General features: G+C 47.4%; 1 pseudogene; it reads right to left on the bottom strand.

Moving 5' to 3' along the window:
* Positions 1 to 171: 171 nt before the first annotated feature.
* On the bottom strand, positions 172 to 7,758 carry LOC142411951 (putative lysosomal acid lipase/cholesteryl ester hydrolase; annotated as a pseudogene).
* Between the last annotated feature and the right edge of the window lie 10,451 nt (positions 7,759 to 18,209).

Below are 18,209 nucleotides of genomic sequence, written 5' to 3'. Positions count from 1 at the left end.
AATAATGCTCTGTTCATAGCATGTATATTTGAAAAATATCTATCCATCTATCTACGTACTTACCTATTCTTTCTATCCATCTATCTATCCTACCTACCTACTTATTCTATCTATCTATCTATCCATCCATCCATCCATTTACCTACTTATGTATTCTGCCTATCTATCTCTCTATCTATCCATCCACTCATCCATCCATCCATCCGTACCTCCAAGAGATGTGTGATGCTCATCTGTGAAGTCTAAGTTTAAGATGTGTGCGAAGAGCACTGTGAACAAAAGGCAGGGCTTGAAAACAGAATTTCATGGGGCTTGGGGCAAGGTCCCCCCCACCCCCCCAAAGCACTGATGATTTTGGTGAGACATTCCCAAACTGCCTGCCCATCCTCCCCAACACTCCACACTGGGTGCCCATGCAGAGATGGGACAAGAGGTGTGAAGATGTGGCCTGAGCTCATGCTGTAGGTAGATAGCCCAGAAATGAGCCAAGCTGGTGATGGTGGTGAAAAGATGGAGGTATACTCCCAATTCGAGGTATTTCCCAGGGAAGAAGTGTTTGCCCCAGGTATGTTCCCATGTGGTCTGACTGGTCTCCATCTGATTAACCAGGCTAAAAAGCAAAGGTACAGGATGAAACTTCAAGCTTGCAGGATCTGTGAGCTGAGCTGCCCACGTGTTTTATGGGATGCTGCTTTCATGGGCTACTCCTGTGAAAGTAAAGATTCATTTTACAAGCACCACACTCTGCCTTCCCTTTCTTCCCCCCCTGCTTCCTCCTCTGCCAATGGCGATGGATGGATTTACTGGGAGGGAAACCAAACTGTGTGCGGCCACAACCAGCCAAGGAGTCACTCACCATAGACAGGGTGCTCTGCGGAGCACCATCATGCATGACCATGACATGCAAGGATGGGGTTGTCACCAGGGAAGGAAGAGCAAAGCTGCATGTGCTGGCACAATGCAGGTTGGAAAAGCCCTGCCTGCCTGTTGTGGTTTAACTCCAGCTGGCAACTAAGCACCACACAGCTGCTCACTCAATCCCTCCTGGTGGGATAGGGGAGAGAATCTGAAGAGTAAAAGTGAGAAAACTCGTGGGTTGAGATAAAGACAGTTTAATAGGTAAAGCAAAAGCTGTGCATGCAAGCAAAGCAAAGCAAGGAATTCATTCACTACTTCCCATTGGCAGGCAGGCGTTCAGCCATCTCCAGGAAAGCAGGGCTCCATCACACGTAATGGTTACTTGGGAAGACAAATGCCATCACTCTGAATGTCCCCCCCTTCCTTCTTCTTCCCCATCTTTATATACTGACCATGATGTCATATGGTGTGGAACAGCCCTTTGGTCAGTTGGGATCAGCTGTCCCACCTGTATCCCCTCCCAACTTCTTGCGCACCTGGCAGAGCATGGGAAGCTGAAAAGTCCTTGATTTAGTATAAGCACTACTTAGCAACGACTAAAACATCTCTGTATTATCAACACTGTTTTCAGCACAAATCCAAAACATAGCCCCACACTACCTACTATAAAGAAAATTATCTCTACTCCAGCCAAAACCAGCACACTGCCCCTTGCAATGTCCCAGAGGGCTGGATGTGAGATGGGCGCATGGGCAGGGGCTCATAATGCCCAGAGCTGGGACCTCCTAGGTCCTGCACGGCTGCCCTGCAGCACAACCTTGGTGATGCCCACCGAAGGAAGAGTCAGACTGGGCTTCAGCATGGGAGTTTATTACTTAAATAGTTCTGAAAAACAAGGGAAAGAAATATCACTGTTGCACCACAAGAAGCAGGGAAGCTTAAAACACCAGGGCACTCTGTAAAAGGCAGAGAGAAATCACAAGACTGTGTTAGCTCACTAAATCAGCATGAAATAGGGTGACAGGAAATGTTTCTAGGAAGGAGAGAGCAAGGTGACAGTCCTGGTACAAAAGCCAGTCATCCCCATGTCATGGGAATGGGTGGCTCTTCCATCCCAGGGTACCACGTGGACCATTCACAGATTTTTCCTCCATCAGAGTGACCATCTGCCTGTACATGTGCAGAGGGGCATCCAGGCCCCAGATGTGAGCTCAGTGGTTCCAGTCAGGGAAGTGCTCACAATGAACGAGGTTGGTGATGCGGAGGAGCAAGCACTGGGTCTCCAATGTAGAGGTAAACCAGTCCTCCCCGCCGCTCCACAGGGCAGTTGGCACTGTCATGTCTTCTATCCTGTAAAAGGGTGGTGAAGTCTGGGGAGAAAAATCATCAGGTTATTCAAAAGAAGGTGAAATAGAAAGGTATCAGCTGGATTTTAGCCATCAGACCTGCTGAGAGGCCCAAGGTATTCACCTGCTGGGACATACATTTAGCAGACATGAACAAATGTGACGTGGGGCAAATGTGTCCTGTGAGATCCCCGTTGGACTTGTTCCACCAGGAGTGGACAAAAACCCAAAAGGTTGGGTTGGCACCAGCTGGCCAAAATGGGACAAAATGGTTGAGTGTTCATGGAGGCCCCAGCCACCAAGGGAATTACAAGACACATGGGTGCATGATGCACAGGGTGCCTTCGTCCCAGTCTCAGCCAACCTCATCCTCTTCTCCTCTTAGCACAACCAAGTCATCCCTTCATCCTCAGAAGCAAGAGGCACCCCCTGCCTACCTGGCTGTACTTCTCCTTGTTCTTCTCCCCATAGTCAAACTGCTTGAACTCCCCAGTTTTGACAGTCTGAAAGGTAGAGGCAAAGGGTTAACCCTGCACAGGTAATCCCTTAGATCAGCCCCACCATGGGGAAAGGGCAGCCCCCAGGGTCTCTGCCCCAGCACAACCCTGATGTCTGGGCTGGTGTTTGCAGCTGCCCATCCCTCAGGACCCACAGCAGGGCAGCAAAGCAGTGGGGCAGCTGGCCCAGTTGGGGGTTCAGGCACAGCAGATGGAGGGTGCTCAGGGTGCGGTCACTTGGGCTCTCTTTGAGCATATCTTGTTTCTATCAGAGCAGGACGGAGAAGGACTCCTCCACTGTCCTGCAGTACTCTGTGGACAACCTCAACTGCTTACAATGGACTGACAGAGTGCAAGACACCTGATTCTGTAGGGAGTTTCTCTTGGACATTGTTTGGAAAATTAACCCATTAGATCTTCTGAGAGCTGCCAGCACTGTGCAGCTCATCAACCATCCCTGGGGCAGCGTGACAATGTCTGCCAGCTGAGGAGATGATGAACCATCATTGAACTCTTTGTAATCAGCAAGAAATGCAAGGTGCATGCGCTCTCCTAGTCTCAAGATACCCACCATGACCATTCAGACTATGCCTGAATTACAGTTAAATTAATGATCTTAGTCTCTGAAGGAAGGGACAATCCAATGAGTATTTATCCATGTGGACCTGGTGTAACTTCTGTCAGTCTAGGACCGTCCTCCTGGTTTCCCCCCTTATTAGCCACCTGTACTTCCAAATTAGAGTCTTGCTGGCTTGCTGTTTCCCCAACCATTTATGCTGAAATGTCTTCATCTTGGAGGAAGAAGCATATGGATGTTGGACAAATTCAACTGAAAATACTGGCTTTTTCCATCACTCTTGGTTAACTTTGTGATTGGCAATGGACTGTCATGTGCTCCTGCAGCAGTGGTCTCAGCCTTTTCCAGGGGCCCCTGAAATCTTCATGACTCCTTCCTTAGGCCATTACTGGGGATGACAGAAACACATAGGTGTCTATAGAGCTGGCGGCTGGCTTGGCAGGGCAGGGGTTGCACCAGGGAACCAGCATGGTTCAAACATCCCCCAAGGCTGGGGTTTTGGTGCTCAGGGAGTCCCTTTCAAGGGCAGGTTGTTTACAACAGGCAGAGGTGTCACTTGGTTGAGCAAACCCACATGCAGGGTGGAAGATGAGGCTGGTGGCAGGGAACCGTGTGGCCTGCAAGGAAATACAGGGAGAAGGGAGGCTTCATCAATCCTGCCACCATGTCTGTCCACATGGTGAATGGAGCAACATGCCAGACCATCAACCCAGCCAACCCAGGAGTCACCACTGGGTTATCAGGTGCAATGAACAGGAGAATCCCTACCTGGCCCCAGTCGAGGAGATTTTTGGTGGATGTGTAGTCTGGGAAATGTGATATGTACATGTCTGGCTCTGCCAGCAAAAGGAAGTCCTGCTGCAAATGATACTTAGGCAGGAGCTGACACTCGTTTGAGGCTAAAGTCAATAGCACTTGAGTATCATCCAGTATGCTATTCGTTTGCTTTGCCTAGGCTGCCCCAAAGCAGGATGCAGTGAACCGTAACCTGGGTAAACCACTGAGGAACAGCTTCAATATGATCTCTGTGCCTTGAATGCCCATCTGGCCTCCTGACTTCTCAGTCACAGACACTAATACCTTAGGACACCTTGGTGTAATTGGCAGCAGAAATCCCACTTTCTTCTTTAGGTCAAGCTGATGTCAACAGCAATACAACCTTGCAAAATCAGAGCTTTGGTGTTGGCCTGGCCTTCCACTAATGTCCACTTCAAGACAATGCATGTGAACAACCCAACGTGCTCTCATGCCTATACAGACCTGTGCTGTAGAAAGCTATACAGACCAGGTTGTAGAAAGCTAAAACATCATGCTGGAGTCAACAGCATCTCAAAATGAGTCTTTCATTTTCAATGTTATGACCCAAGAGCAAGATAACTCTTCATAATTAGTCTGTACAAGCTTTCAGATTGGATTTCTTTCTCATAATTTGTTTGAGCTAACAACAGAAATAATGGGGACCCAAAAAACCACCATCTCTTGACTCATAATTTTCATCCTCAGTGCCCCTGTTCCGTGACAGTATCATTGCTAAGTAACCCAGCCCCAGCCCATCTTATTAGAAATGTGGCACCTTCTTATATGGTCAGCCAAAATCACAGGGAAAGGTGACTACAACGTGCAAGTTCTTCTCATTAAATCCACCAACGAGGAAGAGCCCATCTGTGCAGACCCTGCTGAGCAGCCAGCAGCTGCACACCCTGGCCAATGCCGCTCTCTGCTCCTGTCCCAGCAAAGCTCCTTCTTTCCTCCTGAAAATCACCTGCCACGGGGCATGGACATGGTAGGTTGGTGGTCCCTGGCCAGCACTGATGCAGCTGGGGTAGCCAGCCCGGCATCTCAGGAAGATCAGTGGGTTTTCCTGTTCCCTGGAGGGGGGAGAGCCAGGCATATTAACCCCCCCCCCACCAGATGCGTCCCCATCTCCCCACGGATCGCAGTGGCACCAACCCAGCAGTGGGGTGGGAGCTCAGTGGGGGGAGGTTTGCTGCAGTGTCACAAGCAATTCCACTTACTGATTTTTGCAATCAATTTTTGCGTGACTAATTAGGATGAGAAAACCAGAACACAACACTTACCTTAATTATTGCATGAGGAAGATAGAAAAGACTTAATACTGGACCTTTATCTGTACATAAATTGTAGGCAGGACCCACCAAAAAGAATATTTTTATTTTCTTAGCTAGCTGCGGCATGCTCAAAAACGCCGTGAAACCTGAAAAAAAAACCCACAGGAGACCGCAGAGGTCCTACAAACAACTGCCACATGGACCCAAGTGCATGAATCTCCTCCTCGCATCCCAGATCCCCTGTTTGAGTGCTCTTGGATGTCAGCACAGCCCAGGATGGCTGGGCAAGACGTAGCAAATCTCTCCCATGAAGAAGGACCAAGAAGTCTGGTAGGAAAAGTGGCTGCATGGGCCAATGGAGCCCTGTCCCCAGCAGTCTCCAGTTTGGGACAGATATTGATGCCTCTCTCCTGTGGCATCCCAGCTCCTCCTCCTCAGTCACCCAGAGAGTTGCCCTGAGTGTGGCCGACGTAGAATAGTTTCTCCTGCCCGGTTTTCCTTGGGATGAAGCCTACCGTGGTGGGGAGATCATACATGGACATCTCGTGGAAGCTGGGGAGCAAGGGGAAGCTGTAGGAGGTGCCCATCTCCCAGCCTCCCATGGACATCAGGTGATTGGTGCTGACAGCCCAGCATCCCAGCCCTGTCCTCAGTGGCCTCCTCACCTGAAATCCCAAAAATCCTCTTGGCTGACAGAAAGGTTCAGGTGCTGGAGAGATCAGCTGTTGCCGCGGCTGTTTCTGATCCAGAAGTCATACCTTGCGTCCGCGAGGATGAAGCCCAGGCTGTTGTTGGAGAAATTGGAAACCCAATTGCTACCATCTAAAACCAAGCCATGCTGGAGCAACACAGGTAACCTGGGTCCTGGAAATGACAAGGAAAAAAAAAAAGTTGTTTGATGGGAGTACCTGGGAATGGGAAAGGAGCTGCCTTCATCTCCAACCCATGGGAGTGTGATATTTTCGTATCACAAATGGAGAGTCTTCTGCACGGGAGAAAGTAGCTTCCCCTGACATTTCTTCTCTCTGCTGCTGCTTTTTCTCCTCCAGTTTGAAATATTTTTGCCACCTCTGGTCCTGACCTGTCAGGAAACCTTGACACAGGGCAGGGGGTTTGCTCTGGGGAAGGAGCCACCATGGCCCTCCTTCTCCAGGTGCTGGGGCTCACTGGGTCATGCTGCCCCGTCCCGGACACAGCAGAACACAGTGCGGAGCTCCTGGTCCAGCTCAAGGCTGCTTCCTTCCCACCAGTGCCCAGAGAAAAGCGTGTTTGCCTCCCAGGAGGACCCACATCTCTTCCTGTTCCACCTCCTTGCAGTGCAGACTCCAGTCACATCCCTCTTTCTGAAAAGACAATCCTCATTTTGCCTAGATCCTCATTTTGCCTTCTCTGGTCACACTAAGGGGATCTGCGGAGCCAAGCCTTGGGGTGATGAGTGCCAACCTCTGCTTCAAGCCTCCTCTCTGCCACCAGGAATCCGGTTCACGGTCAGGAAGTAGCCATCAATTGGGACTTGGTGCTCCTTGCTGTGATATCCATGGAAACAGATTATCTGGCTCTGCAAGGAGAGAAACCAGTGGGGAAAAAGCTGGGTGGGTTTGACTTGACTCCCAGAAGACCTTGTCCCAAGCATGACGTACATCAGAGGGTAAGCTGGCCCTGGAGAAGGCAGAGCTCAACCGGCACTGTTGTGTTTCTTGGCTGTGGTGAATGAGGCAATCCTCAAAAATTCAATATATTAATAGAGCTCAGCTTGGTAGGAAGTTCCCCAATGTGGGGTACTGCCCCTTTGCTTGATGCAGTGAGGGAAAGCCAGGGTGAGAAAGACACAGCCTCCTGGGGAAGGTTCTGCTGGGGTCTGGAGGGACAGTGAGGACCAAGCAATGAGAGAAGATGCTGCATGCAAGGAAGATGCTCAGATTCTTTCCCTGTCCCCTCAAAAGTCCTTTCCACCTGTGGAGTGGCAAGACGTGGGACGTGCGATCTGACCATCTCCAGGAGACCTGAAGAGGTTGTCATTGTGGAGGAGCTGCTCTGAAAGGCATGGAGAGTGCCTGGAGCCCCGGGGACATCCCAGAGGCCAAACTGTTCCCCTTGCAGGTGGGGGCAAGAGTGTGACACAAGTGACAAAAGAGCAATGCAGTGACCAGCTGGTCAACAGCCCAGCACAGCCCAGGGTGATGTGCCCAGACCCCCTGGCTCCCCATGGGTGCAGACACCAGGGTAAGGCATGGGGAAAGCCCAATGGGTCCCTTGGGGAGGACTTCGGGCACACCCCATGGGAAAGCCTGGACTCCCCCAGCACTTACAATGTTCATGAACTGCTCAGGGTTGTCGTGGCTCGCTCCTGTGCATGGGACGGCATCGCCCAGCCCCTGGGCCAGGCACAGGGCCACCAGCAGCAGCCACATCTTGCCTCTCCGTAGTGCCTGGGGGATAATGGTGCACTGGAGGCATGAGCAAACGCCGTGCAGCTCTGGCACTGCTTGCAGCACTGCCAATGCTTGATGCTGCAATGTGGCATGGGCATTTCCATCCCAAACCATGCTGGCTGCAGCCCCATATGGGACCCTCTACGCGGCACCGGGTGCTCGACAGCATCCTGCAGTTCCACCTGAAGCCAGCCAAGCCGGAGCACCCAGTGGCATGTGAGTGGTGAGAGCTGGGTGTCCCCAGGGGATGCAGACGATGAGCAAGGGCAGGAGGCAAGGGAGGAAAGGGAAAGAGGCCACATCTGGCCTGGAAGGCTCTGAGCCGGGCACAGCTGGTAAAGGTCAAAGTAGTAGCAGATGGTACTCACCAGAGCCTCCTCGCTGCACTGAGTAAAGTTCAAAACCTGGTGATTTTCTGCTGATAAAATGTGCAAGAGGAGGTTGGAGGGTTTGAGCCCTTCCTCACCTCATAAATCCACCTAGCTATTCCTCTCCAGTCACATTGTTTCCTGCCAAGCTTTTCTTGCTCTTCCCATTTAGCTTCTTACTGTTTAAATGAAAAAAACCGTAAAGACTAGAAGAGTAAATTCCAGCAACTCTGTTTACCCTGGATGGGTTAACTTGTTAATGGCTGTCTGCAACCAATATAATCTTTTTTTTACCTATATTTGTGCAGCATTAAACAGGGCAGGAATTTGTAGCACCGTGACTTAGTTTCAGATTTTCTTGCTTTCAGGTTGCCTGAAAGCAGCCTGTACACATCCAGTGTGGCTAACATGGACCAGAGCTACCTGGCTGCTGAGCCTCACAGCATCTGCAGAGGAGAACCTGCAGAAGGTGCTTCTCCTTCTTTAAGTATGCGTGTGGGCACGTGCACAGAAATAGATCCAAGAGCATGTGCAAATTTGCCACAAATGAAGTAATAAAAAATGGAGAAAGAGTCTTCAGAAACAGAAGAACCAGCTAAATGATGTTTAATAATTAGGTGGAAACAGGGAACCTTGAACAATGTCACTAACCAGAAGCAGTGCTGAGACATGTTTCCAGAGCCCACCAAAAATGGTAGAAAAGCATCTCATTTTCTTACCAATGGGACTATTCAGAGATAAGTCCTGCAATTGCCAAAGCCATTAATCTGTCAGCTTGTAGCAGCAGAGTAGCCCAGCACCAGGTATGGACGAGTCCTCTTGTCCTGGTTTCAGTTGAGATAGAGTTAATTTTCCTTATAGTGGCTGGTATGGGGCTATGTTTTGGATTTGTGCTGAGAACAGTGTTGATAATACAGAGATGTTTTAGTTGTTGCTGCACTAGTCAAGGACTTTTCAGCTTCCCGTGCTCTGCCAGGTGCAGAAGAAGCTGGGAGGGGACACAGCCAGGACAGTTGATCCAAACTGACCAAAGGGCTATTCCATACCACACGATGTCATGCTCAGTATATAAAGCTGGGGAAGAAGAAGGAAGGGGGGACATTTGGAGTGATGGCGTTTGTCTTCCCAAGTAACCGTTACGCGTGATGGAGCCCTGCTTTCCTGGAGATGGCTGAACACCCGCCTGACCATGGGAAGCAGTGAATGAATTCCTTGCTTTGCTTTGCTTGCGTGCGTGGCTTTTGCTTTACCTATTAAACTGTTTTTATCTCAACCCTCAAGTTTTCTTACTTTTGCTCTTCCGATTCTCTCCCCCATCCCACCGAGGGGGAGTGAGCGAGTGGCTGCGTGGTGCTTAGTTGCTGGCTGGGGCTAAACCACGACACCTCTGTATATGCCTTTCACCTTGCCGAGTGGTGCAAGCAAAGGGTTGAGAGCTCCACCTTTTATGCCGGGGGTGGGAATGGCAGAGTATTGCAATTTGAATAGATGAAGCTGACACCAAGAAGAAGATGACCTGGGTCAACAGGGAGTCCCTCTTGGTGTCGCCCAGTGACCAGAACTGAGCTATTTCTATCTTGTCAGCAACTCCAGGACTCGGGAGAAAAACCTTGGTGTGAAAATCTGACTAAAGAGCTGGACAACCAGAAACAGCAACTCAGGGAGATCAAAGGTTTCCAAGGAACAGACACGAGCATCTCCCCACCTCACTGATAATTGCCCAGCCAGCAGAGCTCCTCATCAGTGCCTGCATTGGGTGTGGTGAGCATATTCGTGCTTAGCCTAATAGCATGCTAGCCCCATCTATTTACTACATGTGCTCGCCAGTAGGTAAAATAGTTGTTTGCCTGTAGAGTCGTGCATGATTCTGCCTGCAAGTCTCTGCACATGGTAAAAGATGTCCACAGTGATTCAAAGAGCAGAAGGTTTTAGGACGTCCAATCCAAAGAACATAAAAACGCTGACAGTCTGGGTGGATTAAGACTCAGTGAGATTAACTTGCAACCTCTGCATCCCTCGCCTTTTAACAGAGAGAAAAATATGTTTAAAGGATAAAGCATTGTTCTCTAACCCAAACTGACATCAGCCAAGCAGCTTGTGGGACTGGAAAGCTGGTCTCAAAGCACTGATTGCTGTAAAGCATCTGGTGGTGCCACCACCACCACCAGCAGCCCCATTGTAGAACTCTGCAAGACACTGTGCTTAATTTAGAGCACGCAGCTCAGTGTTTGCAAAGGTATACCAACCCCTGACCTGCATCTGAATAGTAAAAGGAGAAGAATTCACTTCAGGGAGCATCAGTCAAAGTCAATCTGTCAACAGATTGCCTAATAGAAGGTTGTTAAGAGTGAGAAATTGGTACACAGGATTGGAGGCTGTTGCTGTCAGTTTGGGACATAATGCTGAGGCTAACAAGGACGAATCACATATATACTTAAGACTGCACCTTCAGATAACACACTTCAGGTTCCTCTTTCAAGTGAAATGAAGTCAGGCTCATGTTATTTCACTCAGAAAATGATGAGAACTCGGAGAAAGTCCTAACCACCGTTTTACATTGCTTCCCAAATTGGGATCTTTCACAAAGAATGAATTTGCTGTACCAAACTAGAGAAGTTCATGGGCCAAGGACCAGCAGGTCTGGCTGTCACCAGTGCCACATCAAACCCAGCTATAAACTTGCTGAGCTCCATCCAAAAAACCAACGTGGAGATTTTTTGCCCCCCTGCTCTTACAGAGCCTGCAGCAGGACCTGCCTTTTGAGACAGGAGCTGGGATTTCCAGCCCAAACCTGAAAATGGCCAATTTCTACTCATGTGCTTACGGACCTATTTTGGGCTTTTGCCTGTATTGTGGTTTGACCTCTTTATTTAGAATTAAAAACATAGGGAGAGGGTGTATTTCTTCCCACACAGGTCCTAATCACCAAATGTATGGACAGCTGTCAAAAACAGTGGGCAGCTCATGATCCAGATCCAGATGAAGAAGTAAAAATACCACGGAATATATTTGCCTTACAACAGATTACTATAGATTCATGTTGTGAGTTACTAGTTAGGAGGCAGATGGAGGGGATTGAGGAGTTCTTAACCTGTGCACTAGCAGACCTGCTCAACAGACCCTCCAGGCTGATTAATTTACTGCTGAAATGAGCAAAACCCAATCCATCTTTAATACAGAGGAGACAGATAATGATCTACAATCAATACTGATTGCAGTTTCCTTCCAATCCTCACTGTGCTTGACAACACAAACATTTTTGCTTTGGGAAAATATCTCCATAGCAGTCGTGGTTTTGCAGGATGCTGGATGTGCAGGGGAGTATATATCCCTCAGGTGCTGCTGAAGCTACCTTCATCTCAAGAGGAAACTCTTCACCATCACTTGACATGTATTGTGAAGGACATCTCATTTGCCTGAACAAAGATTTCACTCACCTTTTAACTGGTGTGATTTTAAAGGGATTTACATTCAGGCTCTTGTCTTCAGATGGACCTGTGTTCAGACCATCACCTGTTTCACCCAGTTTCACCCAGTTTTGCCCAGACCCAACTCTTCTTTTGTGGGAGAACGATTCTGTGGCATGAGACACGTCTGATTATTTCCGAGCACTGAATGCTCATGAGAAGAGCAATATCTTCCTCAATTTCTCCACCAGTCTACTTTGACCAATTACAAGTACTGAAGCCTCTGAGGGCTCCTTGGGTGAATGCTCCAAAGCATGGTTCATTTCTTTTTCTTGCCCAAAATGTTTCCAGGGAAAGTTTATTTCATCTATATGCAACAAAATACAGCAAGGAAATGCTGCCTCAATCAATATGCTTTAAATTAACTGGCAACCAGGACTTGCCCTGGTGGCTATATCCAAGATGAGGTGATTTGCCTGTACACCCATACCTCTAAAGTATTTACTGTTAAGAGAAGTAAGGAAAAAACATTGTCCATAAAGTCAGAGATTTCCAGGCCATGCCAAAAGGGCTAGTTTTCCAGGCCATGAGAAATTTGGGAGGATACAGAAATCACAGCTCAATGGGATGGATTACCAGTTTCCCTCCTTCCCATTTGTCTCCTGCCTCCAGCTGTTGTCTGGTTCTTCCCAACATACCTTGTCAATACTGGGACATAATGTTCCAGACACAATTTTTTTTACCCAAATTCTTTTGTGTTTCTGAATAAGAAAGTAGAAATACAAATGTATTTAACACATGCAAATATCTGCTTTCTCAAGTGCATGTTCTGGCTATGGTAAAAAATGAATAAATCAAAAGATAGCCAGCTATCACTTCTGTTCATAGCTATTAAAAAAAATCAGAAATGAAATCCTAAAGACTGGAACAATCCCTGGTGAAGGAGCAGAAAGCTGGGAACTGGTGAGAAGACATAAGGGAACACATGAGCAGAGGAGAAGTAAGAGGAAATATTAACTTGGAAATTCGTGTTGTGCCTGGCATGATCCCCTTGTCTGAACTGCGATACCCCTGTCATTCTCCAGTGGTAGAAAGAAACCCAAAGGGCTGAGGTTTGACCTCTCATAACACTCTATTTTCTCTCTCCCTTAGCAGTCTTCAGACTTCAAACCTGCCTTTTGCTTTCTGGCTGTTTCATTCCTGATACTGATATAAATTCAGTGCATAAAAGGTGGAGTGGGCACAAGAGCATCTTTTTTCCTCTTTAATTTCTGGTTTGGGTATGCCATGACCTTTGGCTAAAATGCATGTTTAGCATGAGGAATTTTGCTTATGAAAATACGTGCCTCTATGTCACTTTTTGCATGAAACCACTGAATTACCTCCTGTGCTCCCTCAAAGAGGGTGTCCCAGCCCCGTGCTGCCTGGCCCTGGGGCTCCTTCTGTATCAGTCACGGTGTCCTTGTCCCAGCAACAAGAGCAACCTGCCCTGCAGCCCACAGCTGCACCCTCGGAGGCACCGTGCACGCTCATCCAGGCGCCAATCATGATGGAAATGGTTTAATGAAGAGGGTGTTGGCTGGTAAACCTGCCAGCACTTGAACAATATCAACTGGTTGGTATAAGATTTCATAGCTTCTCTGAACCCCCTGCGCGTATCTTGGGCCAGAGCTTGTGGCTCCTAGGAGGAGGACAGCAAGAGATGGTATTGCTTCTGCTCCCCGAGGAGATGCAAAGAGGACAACCTGGGCAGGGTCTGGGGACATGACACTGTGTTTAACATGGAAGCAGACCACTGCTTTCCCAAACCTTTACCAGAGGCATCCAAGGGTGGAACAAGTGGCAGCCCTTGTGGGTTAAGACCAAGATGGGTGTCCTTTGGTGACTGGGTTAGCGTGACCTGTCCTCTAGCACGACTGATGGGGAAGGAAGCAACAAAGAATAATGCAAGGACCCAAGCTCATCAAGTGCCTCCAGGCACTGGAACGCTGCCCCCAGCATCCATCCAACTTCTCCTTGCTGGGCAGAGAGAAAGGGAGACCTGTGGGGCCAGGAGGATTGGGCCAGGATGACCCCTACCACCCCACCAGCTGGCATTGACAAGAGACCGGTGCTAAGACTGTCTCTCTCGTGACACCTGTGGCTCTCTCCCCCTGCCTTCAGAGCCCTTCACAACCCTCCGCTGCTCCCCTGGGGACCTCAGGATTTCAGCCGGTGCAGCAGCAGCTCAGCACCTCCTCAAGCCGGCCAGCTGAGACTTGCTCTTCCAGGAACCCACAAGCCCTGTGGCAAAAACCTGTTTGACATCCTTTTATTTAGGGACCTGTTCATCTGTCAGCCGAGAGACAATTTGCTGACTCAGCAAGTGGTGGAGTCTGGCATGCAGCCTTGTTGGCTTCAATTACCGTTTCCCACCAAAACAGCATGCAATAAAAGAGGTCTTCTCCTCCCATAGAGTGGTGATGGCCTCATCGCAGTGCTGATGTGCATTGAGGAGCTGGGTGCCATCCCAGTGTTCCCAGCAAGGGACAGCAGACCAGACTGGGCAGCTGGGGAGCAACAGGGTGGCAGCCTTTGGGGTGTCACACAGCCTGTCACAACAGAGGTGGTGGGAAGAGGTCCCAGGGTCTGCAGTCCAGCCCTGGGTTAGGGCAGCCATGGCCCCATCTAGCTGAGACAGGACCATCCAACTGCTGGGCAGCATCCAGGTAAAAGCACTGATGGAAAACAGCATCAGCACATAGAAAAATCACCCCAGGCTGGTAATTAATGCATTCATGATTTCTTGTCTGCACTGTGTTTCCCACCTCCCTGGGTGTCCACCAGCCACACCCCATTGGGAGCAGAGGCAGGGGACGCCACGTGTTCACGCAAGTCAGGGCATGCCCGACTCCTGGCTGAGGGGCTGTGCCCAGGATCTCTGGTCCCCTCTGTAGAGCTGCTGCCCCCGAGGAAGGATTTGCGGTTTGTTTATTTATTTATTTATATACACCTCCTGGGTCCAGCCACATGCTATGTATCTTATCTGCAAACATCTCCCGCTGCTGGGAACTGATTTCATTTCAGCGAGGATTTGGGTCATAGCTTTGTTTCAGGGTTTTAAAAGAGAAAGAAATGTTTAGGCACAACAAAGGAGTCAAAGCAATCAGGGAAAAGCCCTTTCGTACCTATGGAAAAATACCAAGGGAAGCTGCATTTTTTTGCTTTGGCCAAATGGTTTCCGCAGAACTGGAAAGAGAATTAAAAAAAAAAACCAACAGATGTGTTTAAACAGGATTAATTTAAGCAAGAATTTGTACTACAGAAAGACGCTTAGAGAATTTTTTTAAAGATAGAAATGCAAACAATTGCCTAATCTGATTATCTGATCATCTGATAATATTTAAAACTCATTTTTTTAGAAGAGACAAAAGTATTTACTGGAAACAGACTGTCTCGAACAAACTGAAAAACCTGATTAGGTAAAGAGCATTACCTCAAAAGACAATTTTACAGAAAGCTTCTTGGAATGAGGCAGAAACAGAAGCAACATATTTAGGAAGAAAATGGGGGGGGCAAATTAAATAATGAATTATTTACTGCAACCAATGTGGCTTCATGATATACCAGGAAACTGTAATGAATGAAAGCTTTTATTCATAAATAACTTTCATTAAATTTTCATTTCTGCTTGCTGACTTTGTTCTTCGGAGAATAAAGGCTTAGGACAGGACCTATGAAGCAAGCAGCAGAGGAACAAACACAGAGCATCACTGCTGTGCCACGGCCATGGTGTGCTCGTGTTTTTCACTAGGACTCCTTGAAGCTTCTCGCCAAAGGATGCTGCAGATGCCAAAAGTTTACATGGATTGATAAAGCAAGTGGGAAAAGACTTGCAATATCTATCATGGAGCTTTCAATAGTATCACGGCTGGCTTGGGAGGATGGGAGATTGTTTGCAGTAAGAGTCCCGACCTACTTGCTCTGCTCTGCTGGAGGCACGCTACAGGGTAAGATGACTGTTTCAGCTAGCACAAGAGTAGTGAAAGGGTTAAATCCCTGACAATCCCTGACTAAGACCTTACTGTGAGTTTCACTTGCATCCTTGTTCTCTTTTGTTCTCTTCCCCTGCAAAGATAGTTTTAGTTACCTGCTGAGCAGAGTTGATGATAGGACATTTCCTGTAACTTCTTACCTGATAAGACTAAACAGGCCTTGAGCAAGCTCGTTAGGCTTCCTAATTAAATCACTGATAACAGGAACTCAGGAGGTTTGTGCCGAAGAGAAGCACCAAAGAACTAGTTTAAATCGACCCCCTTGTAATATTCCGAGGCCAAAGGACTGATGAGCTAACTCAATGACTATATATGGACACAGGAAGCCCAAAGTTCAACTAATGGACAACATGAGGAAGGCTATGGAAGATCACCGGGAGGGTGAAAAGACCCTAATCCTAATTTTACTGTGCATGCTTGGACTATGTAAATGAATTCCGGGAACTCATCACCATAAAACTGCCCTTTTCAGGAAATCTGATCAATATGTATGATTTTTCTGTATATGAACTGATGTGTTGTGCTAACCTGGTGGAGCACTTGTGGCGGAGAGATCCCCAGTGCTGCCGAGCGCTTCAATAAAGAATACCTGCTTAATAGTCATCCCGACTATTGAGTCCTGATTTTGGCTTTTCACCACAACAGTAGCGTCAGTCAGCAAGGCCAGCACAAGGACCTCCAGCATCAGAGAGGAATCACTGTCATTCACTTCTATCAAACAAATTGTAATAACTAATCCTGTTATCAAAAATAACCCACAACAGCATTTGGAAAGACTGTTCTCCACCCAAAATTATTTTTTTGTGCTCCCCCCACCTCTCATCAATCTGCTTTGCCTTTCATGGCTACTTCTAGGTGATGCAGATCTTCCAGGAAATTTTAAAGGAAGCATGACAGACTGAAAATTTGGCAGTACCCCAGTGCACGACTTTGAGTAATTTCTCCTTGAAATGTTGCTTCACCTTACAACTAGATTCTTCCTCCCTCAAACAAGGTGATTCTTCTGCTGGTCACATCATTAACATGTTTATCAAGTTTTTCTGATGAGGCTGGCAGAAACAAGCAATGTTGTTATACAATAACTGTTATTCCTTCAGGCTAAAGAAGAAGTTGTCAACACATCACTGCATCTCTGAGATCACCACTTTCTCTGTAAATGCTGTGGTGCAAGTGATGCAGCACAGTGCAGCGTGTGGGGCTTCTCACTTGGATTCCCACCCATTCGGTTGCTCTATGGATACATGTCAAATTGAACAAAGAAGTGAGACTTCCTGACCACTCAGGGTAAATGAAATGACCGGATCTGTAAGTGCAATGAAAAATAATACAGCTCGCACCCATTCCAAAAGGGACTGGCTGGAACAAAAGTCAGAAAGAAATTTTCAAGTCCCCCTAAAAGGGAACTACAACCTTACTCAAGGAGCTTTCTACACCACGACAGACCCTTTTCTCTCTCTTGTTCAGGGGAAATGCATGCAAAGACCTCCAATCCATCATAAGAGGTGCTGTATTGGGGGTGATCAGCTAGGTTGAAGGATGATGTCTTTCTGCATTGAAGGTTTAAAAACATTTCCTATGCTACAGCACAGAAAAAATAGTTATTTTTAAACAACAGCTAGTCAATGTGATACCAGCAGCTAGAGAGCATCGCGGTGCTCCCTGGGATAAGCAGGCTTCTTTCTCATGGCAGAAAGCAGATGGGCCTGTTTAAGACAAGGAATAACTCCCTGACTTGTTTTCTTTTGGTCCGCATGCCTCAGTTAGTCTAAAATATTGCTAAAAATGGGAAAAATAGTCATCAACATGTTTAACATTGAAATTCAAGCCAACTCTTGTTCTGTTTCTACCTAAAGGTCAATGTACTGAGTTGGGTTTTAGAGAGGATCTGCAAATTTTTTTTCATGTGAACTCAGGTACAACAGTCCAGCCTCTATTTTCCATGTACGTAGGGAGCCTGGGATGAAGAAACATCTTCTCACATGCTTGCCCATGCAAAGAAATGCTGCCATAGTTTTGTTCAGAGCAAATGCTCAGAACCTGGCAATATTTAACACAATTTGTGCCAAACCTGTAAATACATGAATATGTAGAAGTCTTATTTCTTGAAGTAGCCAGACTTCATCTTATTTCTTTGTGAAGTACTGATATTGATAATAATATTCAGTCAAATGTAGACTGAACCCTCTGTGGTTGATAGCTACCTGCATGCCTGGTCTGCTGCATAAATGATGCACTACCAGGGATGATTTTTGCAGTGCTGCTTGGTCATGTGTATACCTACTGGATTTGAAGAAAGGACTTCAGTCAGAAAATATGCAACACAAAATGAATGACTCAGTCTTATTACCAAAACATCTCAGATAAACCCTAAGACATAGGCACTTTGTACATTCCCTAAACCCCTTTTTTATTTGGATTTTGCACATTGAGTATCAGAACCACATGCTGGACTGTCTTTCTTGTAATTACTTCTTTCTCAATTCTTCCTTTTTGGCTTCTCAGTTGTTGAAAGAAAAAACCACCCACATTAAAAATGTGATTAATTACAATTTTTATTGAATTTCAAAAACACTAGTACTGTATTGCCTCTAAGGAGATGTATTTCTGCTGTGGTTTTTCAC

The sequence above is a fragment of the Mycteria americana genome, chromosome 6, assembly GCF_035582795.1.
Source record: "Mycteria americana isolate JAX WOST 10 ecotype Jacksonville Zoo and Gardens chromosome 6, USCA_MyAme_1.0, whole genome shotgun sequence".
Taxonomy (NCBI): Eukaryota; Metazoa; Chordata; class Aves; order Ciconiiformes; family Ciconiidae; genus Mycteria; species Mycteria americana.
The sequence above is the reverse complement of the archived record's forward strand: the minus strand, read 5'-3'. Positions and strand labels throughout refer to the sequence as shown.